This window comes from Rhinoraja longicauda, chromosome 2, assembly GCF_053455715.1.
Source record: "Rhinoraja longicauda isolate Sanriku21f chromosome 2, sRhiLon1.1, whole genome shotgun sequence".
Lineage (NCBI taxonomy): Eukaryota > Metazoa > Chordata > Chondrichthyes > Rajiformes > Arhynchobatidae > Rhinoraja > Rhinoraja longicauda.
In genome coordinates, this window is record NC_135954.1 from 55,562,008 (window position 1) to 55,579,032 (window position 17,025).

The window sequence follows — 17,025 nt, forward strand, 5'->3', positions numbered from 1 at the left end:
CTTTGAAAGTTGCCCACTACTCTGGCTTCCCGCTACTCTTTGCTGTCTTATACATCTTTTCTTTTCATTTAATTCCATCTCTAACTTCCCTTGTCAGCTACGGTTGCCTCTTACTCCCCTTAGAATCTTTCTTCCTCTTTGGAATGAAATGATCCTGCATCTTCTGGATTATGCCCAAAACCCTATGTCCTCTGGTTCTCGATTCCCTTTCTCGTGATCAAAAGACGTTTGTGTCTACCCGATCTATTCTTTTCATGATTTTATACACTGCATATTGCACCAAGCACAATTCAGTTCTCAGATGAAAGCATGGATGTTAAGATTGGCATTGAGGCTCTTGTGCAGTGTTCTCTTTCCTAACTAGATTCACTTGTCACCATTTTAAGTGGTTGGCTATATTCCCAGGATATCAGTGACCACCGATGCCTGACCAAAACCCATAAATCATGATGCTCAATAATTACCTAGAACGTCAGCCTTTCCTATTAAGCAGTTGTGTTTGGTTTCATGGAGAAAACAGAACATTACACAGTCCATAAAGCATCAGCTGAACTACAGAAGAAGTATCATTCTCATTAGTTAATAAACATCAGCAATCTGAGCTAATCAGTGCTCCATTTCAACACCATTTCAGAAAATTCCCATTACTGTTGCCATCATTGCTTCATGATCAGAGTTATCAGCCAACATTTCCATTTCCAGCAGTGCGTATAGGGAAAATTATTAATTCTATTATCCTCTGACTCATCTGATTGAAACAACATAGAAACGCAAGGATTTTTTGATACGTTTTCACTCTGGCTCTTTGAAGTAATAATCTAAAGAGTGATTAATGCGAAATCACTGCAGCTATCATGGAGGCATGAATTTGAACCTTGTATGCAACAGGGCATTTTACGGTCTCCATTATGCAACAACACTTATAATGCACTGACAACTCCTGTACTCACTATAGCGAGAAGGGGAATGACTTTGCTTGGTTACACAAAATGGGTGCTACTGATTCAGGCACCTACCGCACATCAGGCATCTCTTCCTGGTGAGAATGATGGTAATGAGAAAGAGATGTGGTATTACATGCACTTTGATTATCCATAGCAAGGGCTTTAGGGTGGCACAGTGGTAGAGCTACTGCCTTACAGCGCCAGAGACCCTGATTCGATCCTGACTATGGATGCTGTCTGTAAGGAATTTCTACGTTCTCCCGGTGACCGCGTAGGTTTTCTCTGAGTGCTCCAGTTTCCTCCCACATTCCAAAGACGTACAGGTTTGGAGGTTAATTGGCTTTGGTAGAAAAAAAAATTGTGAATTGTCCCTCGCGTGTAGGAGAGTGCCAGTGTATGTAGTGATCGTTGGACTTGGAAGGGCGAAGGGCCTTTTTCTGCACTGCATGTCTAAACTGAACTAAACTCCTGCCCTGACAATTGAGACAATTTGGCCATGACACTCTCATTCCTAGAAACCTTATTTATGTATTGCAGGAAGGCCAGTGAAAATATATTCAGTTACACCTACCAAATGGAAATTGTGCATGTTTGTAAGTAAAAGACACTTGTGTGGCAGTCCCTGGGGATCAGGCCACTCCTTGGGTCAGCCCCCTCATCACTTGATGGACAGGCTTAAGGAGGCCAGAGAAAAGGCTGGATGCCAGGCAGGCCACTACACTTGCACGGTTGAGAAAAATTATGAAGGCAAGGAAAGTGGGCCAACTTTTTCAGAGCATCTGCACCAACGGTGAGGTGGTGCTCTCCTTTTATGCTGCATTACTCTATGATTCCAAACAATACTTTCAGGTTTGGGTACACTCAATTCTTGAGACAAGAGATGGCACCTTTTGAAGATAAACATACTGGCCATTTTTAGCTTCCCTTTTGTTCTCGATCTGATACAGACCATTTTGCAAAATGAAAAATCCGGCACTCTGGTTAAGTTTAATTAAAAAGTAAAATACCACAAGCACAATAGATGATGCATAATGGTAAGAAATGTTAATAGATTTAGTAAATTAAATTCGAGAGAACAGCTTCGCAGAAACACTAGAAGTTTTCAAAAGCTGAAACATTTCTATACACAACAGATTCTATAAATGGCAACGAGTGCTTATTCATTCATGCAACAATTGCTTGATCAATTATTAATTTTAAATCTGAGGATGTTACAATGTATTAAGGATCATGGAGTAAAGGAAAATGTCACAAATCTTACTGGAAGGTAAACAAGTTAATAAGCCTCCCCCTGTTCCTGTGATCCCAAAGACTATTTATGACTTGAAAGCAGTGCACCACATGTCATTTTGAAATGGAAATTAATGTTGCAGACTAAATACTTCCACTTGTCTGGTGTCTGAAGGAGCCCAGTGAACTTATGTTAAATTGGAGCCTCCAAGTAAGGTGTGACATCATGCTTAAACACATGAAAACAGGATGTTTATTCATTCAGACAAGCATAAGCTTTTGATGTCCATTTGCAGGCCATTGGACATCTTGCTTCTACTTAGCCTCATGGGCCTCTGCTGCTGAATCGATGGCACACAAGTCTCCAGACCCAAAAGTGGTCCCACCTGCCAGTGACATTTAATTGAAGCAAACTGCATTGCACTTGGAGATTCAAATCAGTTAATTGTTCTACTGGGAGCTAACGGAGGTCTCTGCCAATTATCCACACTTTGTATTCTGGAAAAGTCAACTTGGATTGTACTGTTAACGAACAAATAGGGGAAGGGGAAAATATGCTGGTGAAAAATGTGAAGACCAAAGTCATTGTATATCTCAATCAGGCATTATGTCAAATAAACTAGCAGCTATTAAATTAATAAAACACATTTTGCATTCCCTTGACTGTTCCACCTCCCTGCGACAATAGCACTTTTGGGAGCTATTAAAAGGAGGGAGTGAAAAGTGCTTTGGATGAGTAGTGTACCAAGCTCTAATTTTCATGAATACTCAATGGAAAAATCATACTGTATTAAACAGCTGGGACTTCCAGTGGCAGCTATTTTCTACTAAATGCAACAAATATGCAAAATTAAACTAAACCTGAAACAAGTACACATGATCTTTGAATAAACTAACCAGAATCCAGCAAAATAATTATCACATTTACCAATTCCAGAGATACTATTGAGCAAATATGGCACATTGACATAAATTCTAAAACCCCATATTATTAGACACACTGATGGCAAACTCCCAGCAAATATAATAATCAATATACAAATATCTTACTGTTACATTATTGAAGTGCAAATTCTATTTGAAAAAAATACAAATAAAATAGCCTTGTGTTTTTAACCAAATTCATTGAATATTTAAGTAATATGAAATGTAGTGGGAGTCAGAACTTTTAATTATTAGCATCCAATGAAATCAATGCTCTGGAAATGTTAACTGAAAATGGCACTGAAATAATAGTGATTCAGTCTAGTTCCCAGCTAGATTATTTGATACAATTCAAATTTATCTGACTGTATCTTTCATTGATACTTTCATATAATTCATGGAAAAAGTTAAATCAACACGTATAATGTATAATTTATTTATTTTGTGAGACCAAAGCTCCTTTCTCATCTCGTCTCAGCTTCTCAGTCCCCAAGGGTCAGGCCTTTCCCTGCCTCCACGTTTTTAATCAACATTGCACTTTCCCCACTGCTCTCAGCCTCTCCTTCCACACCCCCACACCACCTTAAGATTTCTGCTCATTTTTGTCACTGTGCCCTTGTTCATATTTATCTCTGGATTTGTGATGTATTATAGTTATTGTTCTTGATCAGAATTCAAGACAATCGCTTTTTAGAACTTGTCACAATATAATACAGATTACTCTCTCAAATGAATCAACAAGAAAAGGTATCAAGAATGTTCTTGCAAGAGGGAAAATGATTAAGGGAACAACTGGGGGTATTTTATTCTTTATAGCTCATGCATACATTTTCAATAGAGTCAGGATCACACAGCACAGAAACGGGCCTTTTAGCTCACTATATTCATGTTGATCAACAAGTACCCATTCATACTAAACACATTCATCAAAAGTATCTCATTTACCAGGCGTTCTTGCATTTATCTATATTGTCAACCTCCAATACTGTTCCTTACCCAAGTAAATTGTTAAAAGCAACATTTTAGTTTCTGCGGAGTAACATCATTATTGTCCAGGTGAATACTGAGACATTCGGTACAATATTTAGCAATGTTGGGCACAGGTTACATTCAGCCAAAGATTGGATTCCACCATTTCCTGAAATTGTTTGGAAGATGTCTGATATCATATTAGGGTCATCAAAGAGGCCTGGCCTGGCCTCTCGCAAATTAAATTAAAATTGCTAACACTCATATGCGATCCTCTTAACATTAATCATAGAGTTGTAATTTTCCTGGAATTTGGACCGAGCACTGGTTAAAGTAAAAATAGACTCTTTGACTGTTAAGTGCAGACAGGAGATAGACATATAGCAGTTGGTTCTGATCTAGGTTTCCCTGATGCTCTCTCAAACACAGTTCCCATCAGAAATCAATGTTCAGTCAACATCATTGTATAAAAAGAGAAGGCATCACTACTAGAAGGCAATAACACCTTACAGATTTGATTTGTAGACCAAAATCATGTTATATTAAGCAGAAACATGAGTTTGTATAGACACAGAGTGCAATGGCACTTTGTGTGTATTGTTGGTATAAACCAGCTCTGCAGTTCTTTGTTTCACTTGTATGTATATTCGCTTTTTGCACATCCTCTCTATGCCTTTTGTGTGGGAAGGATGCTGCAGATGCTGATTTAAACCAAAGATAGACATGAAAAGCTGGAGTAACTCAACGGGTCAGACAGCATCTCTGGAGAAATGGAATAGGTGACATTTCGGGTCGAGACCCTTCTTCAGAGTCTGAAGAAGGGTCTCAACCTGAAACGTCACCAAACATCTTTTCTCCAGAGAAGCTGTCTAATCCGCTGAGTTACTCCTGCTTTTTGTGCCTATCTTCTCTCTATATTTAGTTCAGAGATACAGTGCGTAAACAGGCCTTTCAGCCCACCAAGTCCACACCGACCAGTGATCCCCGCACATTGACACTGCTCTACACACACACACACACACACACACACTAGGGACAATTTTTTGAACATTTGTATATTTATACCAAGGCAATTAATCTACAAACCCGTATGTCTTTGGAGGTGGGAGGAAATCAAAGATCTTGGAGTAAACCCATGCAGGTCACGGGGAGAACGTACAAACTCCATACAGACAGTACCCATAGTCAGGATCGAACCCAGGACTCTGCTGCTGTAAGGCAGTAGATCTACTGGCACACCACCGTGCCACCCTCAGCCTTTGTTTCCTGATATGGCACATTCTACTACTCCAATGGTTGCAATGGAAAGCTCCCAACATCACAGTTAAAACATTGAAAAATAGCCTCAAACAGTTCTGGGCTTACAAAGCTGTACTACTGATTGTAGTTTGCACCAAGGGCGAGCACAGTCTGGTGATTCCTCTGTAAAGGAAGCAGTATCCTCCAGCAAGCTGGCACCATCACCACTGACCTTCTGGCCTGTCTGCTAGCCATTTAAGCTGGATGTCTCACCACATACAGATCTGCTTGGGTTCCACCCTCAGCAAGGCTCAGTGCTGGAACCAGTTATTTACAATATATATATTAACAATTTACACAAAGGAATTAAATGTAACATCTCCAAGTTTGCGGATGATACAAAGCTGGGTGGCAGTGTGAGCTGTGAGGAGGATGCTATGAAGCTGCAGGATGACTTGGATAGGTTGTGTGAGTGGGCAGATGCATGGCAGATGCAGTATAATGTGGATAAATCTAAGTTTATCCACTTCGGTGGCAAGAACAAGAAGGCAGATTATTATCTGAATGGTGTCAGATTAGGAAAAGGGGAGGTGCAACTAGACCTGGGTGTCCTTGTACATCAGTCACTGAAAGTAAGCATGCAGGTGCAGCAGGCAATGAAGAAAGCAAATGGCATGTTGGCCTTAGCGAGAGGATTTGCAAGTAGGAGTAAGGAGGTCCTACTGCAGTTCTACAGGCCCCTGGTGAGACTGCACCTGGAGTATTGTATGCAGATTTGGTCTGCTAATTTGAGGAAGAACATTCTTGCTATCGAGAGAGTGCAGCTTAGGTTCACCAGGTTATTTCCTAGGAAGGCAGACATATGGTGAAAGAATGGATCAACTGGGCTGGCATTCAGTGGAATTTAGAAGGATGAGAGGGGATCTTATAGAAACATATAAAATTCTTAAGGGATAGGTCAGGTTAGATGCAGGAAATATGTTCCTGTTGTTGGGGAGGTCCAGAACCATGGATCACAGTTTAGGAATAAGGAGTAGGCCATTTAGGACTGAGATGAGGAAAAACCTTTTCACCCAGAGAATTGTGAATCTGTGGAATGGAATGGAATGGAATATGCCGGCTCCTCCTTTTGGTTTCCCCTCCCCCCCCCCTCACCCACTGTAGTTCCTCCATGCCGGGCCCCCTTCGTCCTTTGTTCTCCCCCCCTCCCCAATTATCCATGGTTCTTACCCCCCCCCCCCCCCCCCAACTCACGGCAGTCCCCCCATGTGGAATTCTCTGCCACAGAAGGCAGTGGAGGGCAATTCATTGGATGTATTCAAGAGAGTGTTTGATATAGCTCTTAGGGCTAACAGAATCAAGCGATATGGGGAAAAAGCAGGAACGGGGTACTGATTCTGGATGATCAGCCAGCTTGAAGAGCCAAATGGCTTACTCCTGCGCCTACTTTCTATGTTGCTATGTTTCTACTTATTCCCCACATAGTCCAGGTACGAGCATGTTGAACAGTTTAGAGCAGGGGCCTCCAAACTTTTCAGCATGAGGGCCACATTGTATATTTGGCACATTTTTTGCAGGCCATAGGAAAAAATAAAGAAGTGTGAGTTTTATAAATTTAATGAACTTAAAAAAGTTTAGACTAGGTTACATTAGATTAGATTAGGAAAGGTTAAACTAGGTTAGGTTAGATTAGGTTAGTTTACATTAGTTTCATATGGTAACAAATAAATAATATTCAATTTTAAAAAGAGCTTAAAATATTCCTATTATTGCTTGAAATAGGTATACAATTATTTATAAAACAGAAAAAATACAGTGACCTCTACTGGAGGAGAGAGAGAAAGAGAGGGGAATAGAGAGGGGGAGGGGAGAGAGTTGTGGGGGAGAGAGTGGGGGTGGGGGAGAGAGTGGGGGGGTGAGAGTCGGGGTAGAGGGAGCAGCAGGTGAGAGCGGGAGTGCGAGGATGGGGAGGGTGTCAGAGGCTCCGGTGATGGAGGGGGCTTGAGGGGGCTGCTCCCTCCCTCCCTCTCTCTCTCCCCTCTCCCCTCTCTTTCCCCTCTCCCTCTCTCCCAGAGCCAGCGAGATCTGCGCCGCTCCTCCACTCTCTTCCCCGGTCCCGTCTTCCTCTAACGCAGCAAAATAAGAACAAACACAAGTGTAGTTGTTGTTCAGAAGCCCCGCATCCCCGGGGTGAGCGGCGGCGGCGAGGAGGGAAGTTTAACTTGTGTTTGTTTCTTATTTCACTGCGTTAGAGGGAGACAGGGCCAGGGAAGAGAGTGGAGGAGCAGCGCAGATCTCGCTGGCTCTGGAAGAGAGGGAGAGAGTAGCCCCCACAAGTGGCGATGCTCCTTCACCAGACTCTCTGACACCCTCCCCCTCCCCGAACTCCTGCTCTCACCCGCTGCTCCCTCGACCCTGACTCTTCCCCCCCACCCCCCTCTCTCTCTCCCCAGGGTGAGCTGTGGCGGCGTCGGCAAGGAGGGAAGTTTCCTTGGGTTTGTTGTTGTGCGAGGGGGCGCTGCGATCTCTCGCCTTGTCCCGGCTCTGGGTCGCTGGCGATCCTCTCTCCGGTGAACCTTCGCCGGCAGCTTCTGGGATGAAGTCCAAAGCATTGCCAACGCAGTACATCAGGGAACGCCACCAAATGGTTGCTGAAGGGTCAAGGGATTGCAAGATTCACCCCAGTCCTAATTTCATTTTTTTATGGTAACATATAAACAGCGCCTTTACCACTGAGGAAATTCAGAGTGTCTCTGAGGATCCTTCATTGCTTCTACTCTGGGGCTGTAGAGAGCATCCTGTCCGGCAACATTACAGCCTGGTTTGGGAACAGCTCTGCCCAGGACAGGATGGCCCTGCAGAGAGTAGTGCGTTCGGCAGAACGCACCATGGGAACTACACTCATCCCCCTGCAGGACATATACATCAGGAGGTGCAGATCCAGAGCAAGCAAGATCATGAGGGACCCCTGCCACCCCAGTAACGGACTGTTCCAGATGCTACGATCAGGCAAATGCCTCCGCTGTCACGCTGCGAAAACGGAGAGGATGAGACGGAGCTTCTTCCCACAGGCCATCAGGACTGTCAACTTTTATAACCCCAGAGACTAAATTTTTGTCGACACTAATAGTAACTTATTAACTTTATTTATATGCTGTAACTGTAATTCTTTTTTGTGCACAACCTGCAGGCATTGCCACTTTCATTTCACTGCACATCGTGTATGTGTATGTGACAAATAAATTTGACTTGACTTGGCTTGACTTGACTTGAACTTTACCAATTCCACACGTTGGACTGAAAATACAGATTATTTGGTATTTACTTTTGCCTGCTGTACAGAGTTTCTATTTGCCACCTAAGAGCTTGCTGCGGGCCGGATAAAATCTTGTGGCAGGCCAGATGTGGCCCGCGGGCCATAGTTTGAAGATCCCTGGTTTAGAGCATGGCCTAAAATTCTTCAACACAAGAATACTAACAATGAACTTTTTGAAAATAGACTTGAAAAATGTTTAACTCCGCCATTGATAGAGGTCTCCTCTCACCCTCTTCCAGTGCAGTTACTCAGAAACTGTCCTTTTCCATGTTGTGCCTTTATACCCCAATTGGAACTTCAGATCCTCTTCCTACACAACTAACCACTGCTATTCCAATCAGAAAGCATTCGCCTTTTAAAGGATCAGGCCAGCATTTTTTTTATTGAAACCTTGTTATCTATGGCAGGACATCATGCTTTGATAATTAACAAAGACATTGCGGGATGCTGATAACACCAGCAGCCAATAACGGACCACTCTCAGAGATTAACAAAAGCAGCATAATTAGTCTGTTCAACAAAGCAACTCCAGACATTTTCAGATTTGAATGCGCTTGATCAGGGAATTCTGAGTGCTTTGATCTGAGAAGGGAGGATCTTTTCTGAGAGTGGCCCATCAATGTGAAGTTGACAAAATTTACAAACAAATTGAGGTTCACAGATTTTTCTAATTCATGGATATCATGTTGAGCTTGTTATGCTTTTATGTTGCTGGTTTCTGTTGCTTTACCTGATATAAAACTAATGCATATATGCACATAATTACAGACACAGGAGGAGATCATTTCAGCTCCTTGAGCTTGTTCCATCATTCAATTAGTTCATGGCTGATGTGCATTTTAATTCAATCTACTCAATTTTATTCCAAAACTCTTTATGGTTTTACCCTCACAAAAGAGCTTAATTTTGACATTTCCACATTTTTTAGCTTAGTTTAGAGATACAGCGTGGAAACATGCCATCTGGCCCACTGAGTCCATGCCGACCAGCGATCCCTGCACACTAATGCTATCCTACACACGCTGGGGACAATTTACAATTATGCTAAGCTAATTAACCTACAAACCTGTACTTCTTCAGAGTGTGGGAGGAAACTGGAGATCCTAGAAAAAACCCAGGTAGGGCACAGGGAGAACGTACAAACTAGGTACAGATAGCACCCATAGTCAGGATTGAACCTGGGTCTCTGGCGCTGTAAGGCAGCAACTGTACTGCTGCGCCAACCTTGCAACCCGTCGTGACCTCATTTTTTGGAGAGATCATTCCTTTAATGTAAAGAGGTGCCTCCGGATATCACCATGAAATGTTCTGATTTTTAGGTTATCCCTTGTGCCAGACTCCTCATTTGAAATTATAGTCACCGTCTAATCAGCAATTCCTTCAAACATCTTACACACCTAAAGTAAGATGATTTACAATTATACTGCTTCGTTCACAGCCTTGCGACATCTCAAGGTGCTTTACAGTCATTGAAGTGCTGTTAGAGTTGTAGTAACTGCTATATTACACAAAAGGTTGCAGACAATTTGTACATAACAATGCCCACAAACAGCAAAGGAATAATGATCATCTGTTTAGCAAAGGAGAATTTAGATCTCCTCTGAATCTTCTGCAAAGAAATAAGTGCCAAGTCTATAACTTCATTTGTCATTTTCTTGGCTCATCATTAAAGTACCACTCGCTCTCCATTACTCTTTTAACTCACCACTAAAATGCTGTTTTGTATACCTCCAAACTGACCATGGTAACTGTTTTATAAATAGATTATGCACTGCTAAGCATGGAGTGAAGCTATGTTATTTTCACTCCATGCTAATTGACATTCTCTTTGCTGGCAAAGTCTCAACAGCAGATTAAGATCAGACCACTTGTGACCCATGGTGCTTTTAAATTCTGAAGTCTCCCACATTTCAGACTACTCATATTTTCTTTGCAATTTCTGTTTGTTTCTTTTCCCTCTTTCAATAGGAGATTTGTCAAATCAAACTGGAAAACTTTACAGATTTGTTCACTGGCATTGGTATGTGTGAACTCCCAGATCGCACGAAGCAGAACAGCACGACTGAAAAAGCTGACAGATTTGGCTATTAACATATATAAATCAAAATAATAAGTTTCAAACTATAATCTAAAGGGATACAAAAAAATTGACACAAAATGCTGGAGTAACTCAATGGGTCAGGCAGCATCTCAGGAGCAAAGGAATGGGTGACGTTTCGGGTCGAGACCCTTCTTCAGACTGATGTCAGGGGAGGGAGCGGGACAAAGATAGGGTGTAGTCAGAGACAGGAAGACTAGTAGGAGAACTGGGAAGGAGGAGGGGATGGAGAGTGGAAGCAGGGACTACCTGAAGTGGAAGAAGTCAATGTTCATACTGCTGGGGTGTAAACTGCCCAATTGAAATATGAGGTGCTGTTCCTCCAATTTGCACTGAGACTCACTCTGACAATGGAGGAGGTCCAGGACAGAAAGGTCAGATTGGGAATGGGAGGGGGAGTTGAAGTGCTGAGCCACTGGGAGATCAGGTTGGTTGTGACGGACTGAGCGAAGGTTTTGAGCGAAACGATCGCCGAGCCTGCGCTTGGTCTCGCCGATGTAGAGACGTTGATATCTGGAACAGCGGATACAGTAGATGAGGTTGAAGGATGTGCAGGTGAACCTCTGCCTCACCTGGAAAGACTGTTAGGGTCCTTGGATGGAGTCAAGGTGGAAGGTAAAGGGACAGTTGTTGCATCTCCTGCGGTTGCAGCGGAAAGTACCTGGGAAGGGGGTGGTTTGGGTGGGAAGGGACGAGTGGACCAAGGAGTTTTGGAGGGAACGGTCTCTGCGGAAATCAGAAAGGGGTGGAGATGTGGCCAGTGGTGGGATCCCGTTGGAGGTGGTGGAAATGTTGGAGGATAATTTGTTGTATACGACGGCTGATGGGGTGGAAGGTGAGAAGGGGGACTCTATCCTTGTTACGAATAGGGGAAGAGGTAGCAAGAGCGGAGCTGCAGGATATTGAGGAGACCCTAGTGAGAGCCTCATCTATAATGGAAGAGGGGAACCCCCGTTTCCCAAAGAATGAGGACATCTCCGATGTCCTAGTATGGAACACCTCATCCTGGGCGCAGATGCGGTGTAGATGGAGGAATTGGGAGTCGGGGGTAGAGTTTTTACAGGAGACAGGGTGGGAAGAAGTGTAGTCAAGATAGTTAAGGGAGCCAGTGGGTTTGTAGTAGATGTCGGACACTAGTCTGTCTCCTGTGATGGAGATGGTGAAATTCAGAAATGGTAGGGAGATGTCGGAGATGGTCCAAGTATATTTAAGAGCAGGTTGGAAATTAGTGGCGAAATTGATGAAGTCAGTGAGTTTTGCATGGGTACAAGAGGTATCACCAATGCAGTCGTCAATGTAGCAAAGGTAAAGTTCGAGGATAGGACCAGTGTATGTCTGGAACAGGGATTGTTCGACGTACCCTACAAAGAGGCAGGTGTAGCTGGGGCCCATGTGAGTGCCCATAGCTACACCTTGTATTTGTCCTGCCCCCTCCCCTGACATCAGTCTAAAGAAGGGTCTCGACCCAAAATGTCACCCATTCCTTCTCTCCTGAGATGCTGCCTGATCCGCTGAGTTACTCCAGCATTTTGTGTGCACCTTCAATTTAAACAAGCATCTGCAGTTTTTTTTCCTACTAAAAAATGGCCTTTGTCTCAAATTCAGGGTAGGTTCCCTAGAATGATATTTGGTCTCCCCAAAATCTCCAATGTTCCTGAATAGACCAGATAATTGTGGGAGTTTGTGAGTTTATTGTTGACATCACTATAATCTGTCCCCTGTGATGGAGACAGAGGGAGCAAGAATGGGGGGAGATGTGTCAGAGATAGTCCAAGTGAATTTGAGGGCAGGGTGGAAGTTAATGGTAAAGTTAATGAAATCATTTTTTGCACAGGTGTAGAAGGCAGAAAGTGTTGTTGGTTGGTTATCTAACATTGGGGAATTCAATTTTCACACCTTTGGGTTGTAAACTGGTTTTGGTTTGCAGATGAAAATAAAATGGGTGGTATCGTAGAAAATGAAGAAGGTTATCAAAAATTACAACAGGATTTTGATCAGTTGGGCAAGTGGGCTGTGGAATGGTTAATGAGCTGTTGCAATTTAGAAAGTCAAACCAGGGCAGGGCCCTGGGGAATGTCAGAGTGCAGAGGGATCTTGGAGTACAGGTACATAGATCCTTGATAGTGGCATCATAGGGTGGTCAAGAAGTCTTTTGGTACCTTGCCCTTAATCAATCAGGATATTGTATATAAAAGATAGACACAAAATGGTGGAGTAACTCAGCGGGACAGGCAGTATCTCTGGAGAATGAATGAGTGACATTTCGTGTCGAGACCCTTCCTCAGACGAGAAGTTGGGGTGTTAGGTTACAGGACTACAAGAGGTTGGTGAGGCCGCGTTTGGAGTATAGTGTTCTGTTTTGGTCAGTGCTACAGGAAGTATGTGAAGATTTATGAGGATGTTAACCAGAATTGAAGGCCTGAGCTATAGTGAGAAGTTGGGCAGGTTAGGACTATTCCTTGGAGCACAGGAGGATGAAGGGTGATCTTATAGAGGTGTATAAAATCATGAATTAAATAGATTGGGTGAATGCACAAAGTCATTTAGCTAGAGTAGGGAAATCAAGAACTAGTGGGCATTTGTTTAAGGTGAGAGGGGAAAGATTTAATAGGAACCCAGAGGGTTGTGGGTATATCGAACGAGATGCCAGAAGATGTAGTTGAGACAGGTGCAATAACATTATTTAAAGACATTTAGACATCTAGAAAGGTTTATGTTGATATGGTACAAACGCAGGCAGGTGGGACTAGAGTAGATGCATTTTGGTTGGCATAAGCAGGTTAGACCAATGTGCCTGTTTCCATGCTGTATGACTCTATGAGTCAAAGTGGAATATAAGGTTCTGATCCTCCAGTTGACAAGAAATGGTTGAATGAACATTTTACTTAAAAGATTAAAAAATGTTGGAAATACTCAACATCTCAGATTGGATCTGTGGTGAGAAAAACAAGAGTTAACGTTTCAGACCAATGACCTTTCATTAGTTCTCATTCTTGTTGCAATTTGTCAAGCATGAACTTCATTTGGCACTTATTAGTCCAGATAGGCTGTTTTCCATATCCTGCTGCATATTGGCACAGATGGCTTCATTACCTGAAGTATCGCAAATAGAGTTTAATACTGTGCAATCATAAGCAAGCTGCTGACCTTATTAAGCAGTTTTTAATATTTCACTCTTGAGGATGCAAGAGTGAGAAAGGCAGTTCTGGGTCTTTATCCTGTAGAAAATTGATCTCACTGATTCCAGTATTGCTTCTAGATCTGACATGCATAAGAAAAGCAGGAGGGTAAATAGTGATAAAACATTTTGCACAAAATGAAACTGCAATGGGTCTTCTTGTATTCAAATAAACCAATTCCAATTACACCACAGCAATATTTTTATTTCCACATGAACAAGAAAGGCTTGCATTGTGTATTCATTTATGGCTGTCAGCCTTATTAAAACGCAATGATGTGTCATAGCACTGCTGATACAATTCACTCATTAACAGTGCAAGCACCTGCTGTCAGACAAGCAAATGTATCAACCACATTGCACACAGCAAGATTCCACAGACAGTGATAAAATCAATTGCTAAATAATAAAGGGATTTTTTTTGGTATTGATTGAAACAGAAATCTTGGAGAACACATCAAAATAAAGCATTTTTCTTCAATGCATGTGCTGTCATTTTTCTGATGTGTTCCCAGGTTGTGGAAGATATCAACAACATCCTTGACCATCCCAATAAAGTGGTACACGACCATCTTCTTGAAGTGTTACAATCTTTATGGCCCTCTCACAATGACAAGGAGTTAAATGATGATAAATGGTTATACTTCACGATTGGTGACTTGGATAACATCTTGGCGATAATGGTGTTCTAAAAGCTTGAACAGCCAAGGCCTTCTCAATACCCAAGTCCACATAAAGGAAGGTACTGCTGAAGTATCTTTGATAAGATGCATCACTGCATTAATGTATAATCTCAGTCATATTACGCAGTATATGGGAGGGGATGAAGTGAAGAGGACTTCACTTGTGTGAACAACTCCATCCTGCATGGTCATAAACAGTTTGCTATTGTTGTGCTGCATTCAGTCTGGGGAGTGAGAACCAGTTTGATGCTCGCAGTTGATGAGGAGCCTTTGAGGTGAAGCACCAATCCAGTAAAACATTTCCCTTGTGGTCACAAAGCTACCTCCCAAACGATTATATCCATCCCAGTCCCTGCACAATCTCAGGAGAGGCTGATGATATATGAAGATAATAATGCCATTCAAAGCCAGGGTTTAAGTTCTTTTTGCTGGGGCTGATCATTATCTATCATTTATGTAGCAGGAACAGTGCCAGGAACATTACTGGCAAGTTTCCCACAACCTACTATAATTCGACACAGGCTGCTATATTATTGAAGTTATAAACTGTGGAATCATTAACCTGAAATATCAGGACCAACTGACAGGACTTTGGCATAGCATTTCATCATGAGAGGTTTAGCAACCATCTTAGAGATGTTTTGACAAAAATTGCTATGTTACTAATTTAGACTGTGAACTTGCACATTGCAAAAATATTTTGTATTCACTTCCATTACATAGGTAACATTAACAAAGCTAATATTTATTGCCAAATCCAAACTGAGAAGGCACTAATGAATCCTCTTCTTCAACCACTGATGGTGTTTTTCATATCTGTTGTTCACGTTACATTCATCCAGATTCATGAAGAATGCACCATCACACTCCTAACTTGTTCGAGACAAGGGAGTTCCTGATTTTTGATCTATTGTTGAAGATGAACATGATATTTTCCTAATAGTGATGTGTGACAAGGGGGATTCTGCAGGGTTTTTTTGTCTTGTTCTACATGGTCATATGTCATGAATTTAGAATGTGCTATTAAATAACCCAGTCAAGTAATGACAGTGTTTTTTTATGACACAAAATTCAGCCATGTTGTTCAGTAGAAGGTGGAGGATATTAATATTTATGGTGGTTGATGGGCTGCCCTGACCAAATGAAGGTTCATGTTTGCTTTTAGCGCTGCACTGTGACATAGCTGGTAGAGCTGCTGCCTCACAGCACCAGAGACAAAGGTTCAATCCTGACTTCAGTTGCTGTCTGTGTGGAGTTTGTATGTTCTCCCTGTGATTGTGTGAATTTCTTCCAGGTACTCCTGTTGATTACCACATTCCATCAGTGTGCAGGGAGGTAGATTAATTGGCCACAGTAAATTGTCCCTTGTGTGCAGGGAGTTGATCAGAAAGCGGGATAACATCGAGCTGGTATGAACAGGTGGTCAATGGTTGGTGAACTTGGTGGGCTGAAAAGCCTGGCCTATCTGTAGCTACCATTGATTAAATGATCCAGATGTGTGAAAGAGATGCATTACATTCCTGACTTGTGCCTTGCAGATAGTGGAGAGTCAGGATGTGAATCATTTACCATATGATACCCACCCTGCAATTGGCTCTTGCATTCACTGTATTTACAGTATGTGACCGGTCTAGGTAAATTCTACTCAATGGTGACCCACTTCACTTATTCTACCCTGGTTGAGGAATTCAGATAAAATATTGCCATTATATTTTCCAGGATGGGCTGGGAAGGCTCCCTTTTTGCAGAGATCATCATTACCTGGTACCTGAATGCCATATGTTTTCAGTTATCAGTTATGCTTCAGTTTTGTTTTGGTCTCACGGTGTTGACTGTTTCATATTCCAAGGATTGTACATTACACATTTATTTTCAAACACACACATTTTTGACCTTTTGATTGATAAACATTGCCAATAATACCTCCAATAGTTGAACACAGGATACTAACCTTAGGAACTCCTTCAGTATGTCCTGGGGGTTGGGATGATTAACCAACAACAATGACGACGACCACCATTTTCCTGTTTGTGAGGTTTGGCTTTAATCACAAGAGTGTTTTCTCCTGTTGACTTCAGTCATACCAGAACTCCATAATTCTGTTAAAGACATAAATTCATATAAAGACATAAATAGATGCCATAGCTACCCTTCAGCCCAAGCCACATTCACAATTGGTGGTAACTTTTAGGAAATGTTTCCTTTGTTTTGTTTTGCCGGAATACACATCAGGATGATTAAAGAGCTTAAAAGAAAGCCTGTGCATATATCAAGGGACTCATTAGTTCAACTGCCTGATACATTTATTATTTAAAAAGTTATTATTGTTACTACTGCTAATTGGCAGTAATTTAGTCATGTTTCAAGTTTAAATACCAACCACAGACACAATACAAATTGGATCCGAGGCTGACTCGGTGGAAAGAAGCAAAGGGTTGTGGCCG

At 42.2% G+C, this 17,025-nt stretch overlaps 1 protein-coding gene across 1 annotated transcript in view; it reads right to left on the bottom strand.

Moving 5' to 3' along the window:
• The window catches only part of LOC144604713 (cadherin-12-like), a 576,800-nt gene extending 560,146 nt beyond the window's left edge, over positions 1 to 16,654 (bottom strand). The window contains exon 1 of the mRNA XM_078419376.1: positions 16,533 to 16,654. The gene's annotated coding sequence lies outside the window, so the exon portion shown is untranslated. The remainder of the gene's footprint in view (positions 1 to 16,532) is intronic.
• Positions 16,655 to 17,025: the final 371 nt, after the last annotated feature.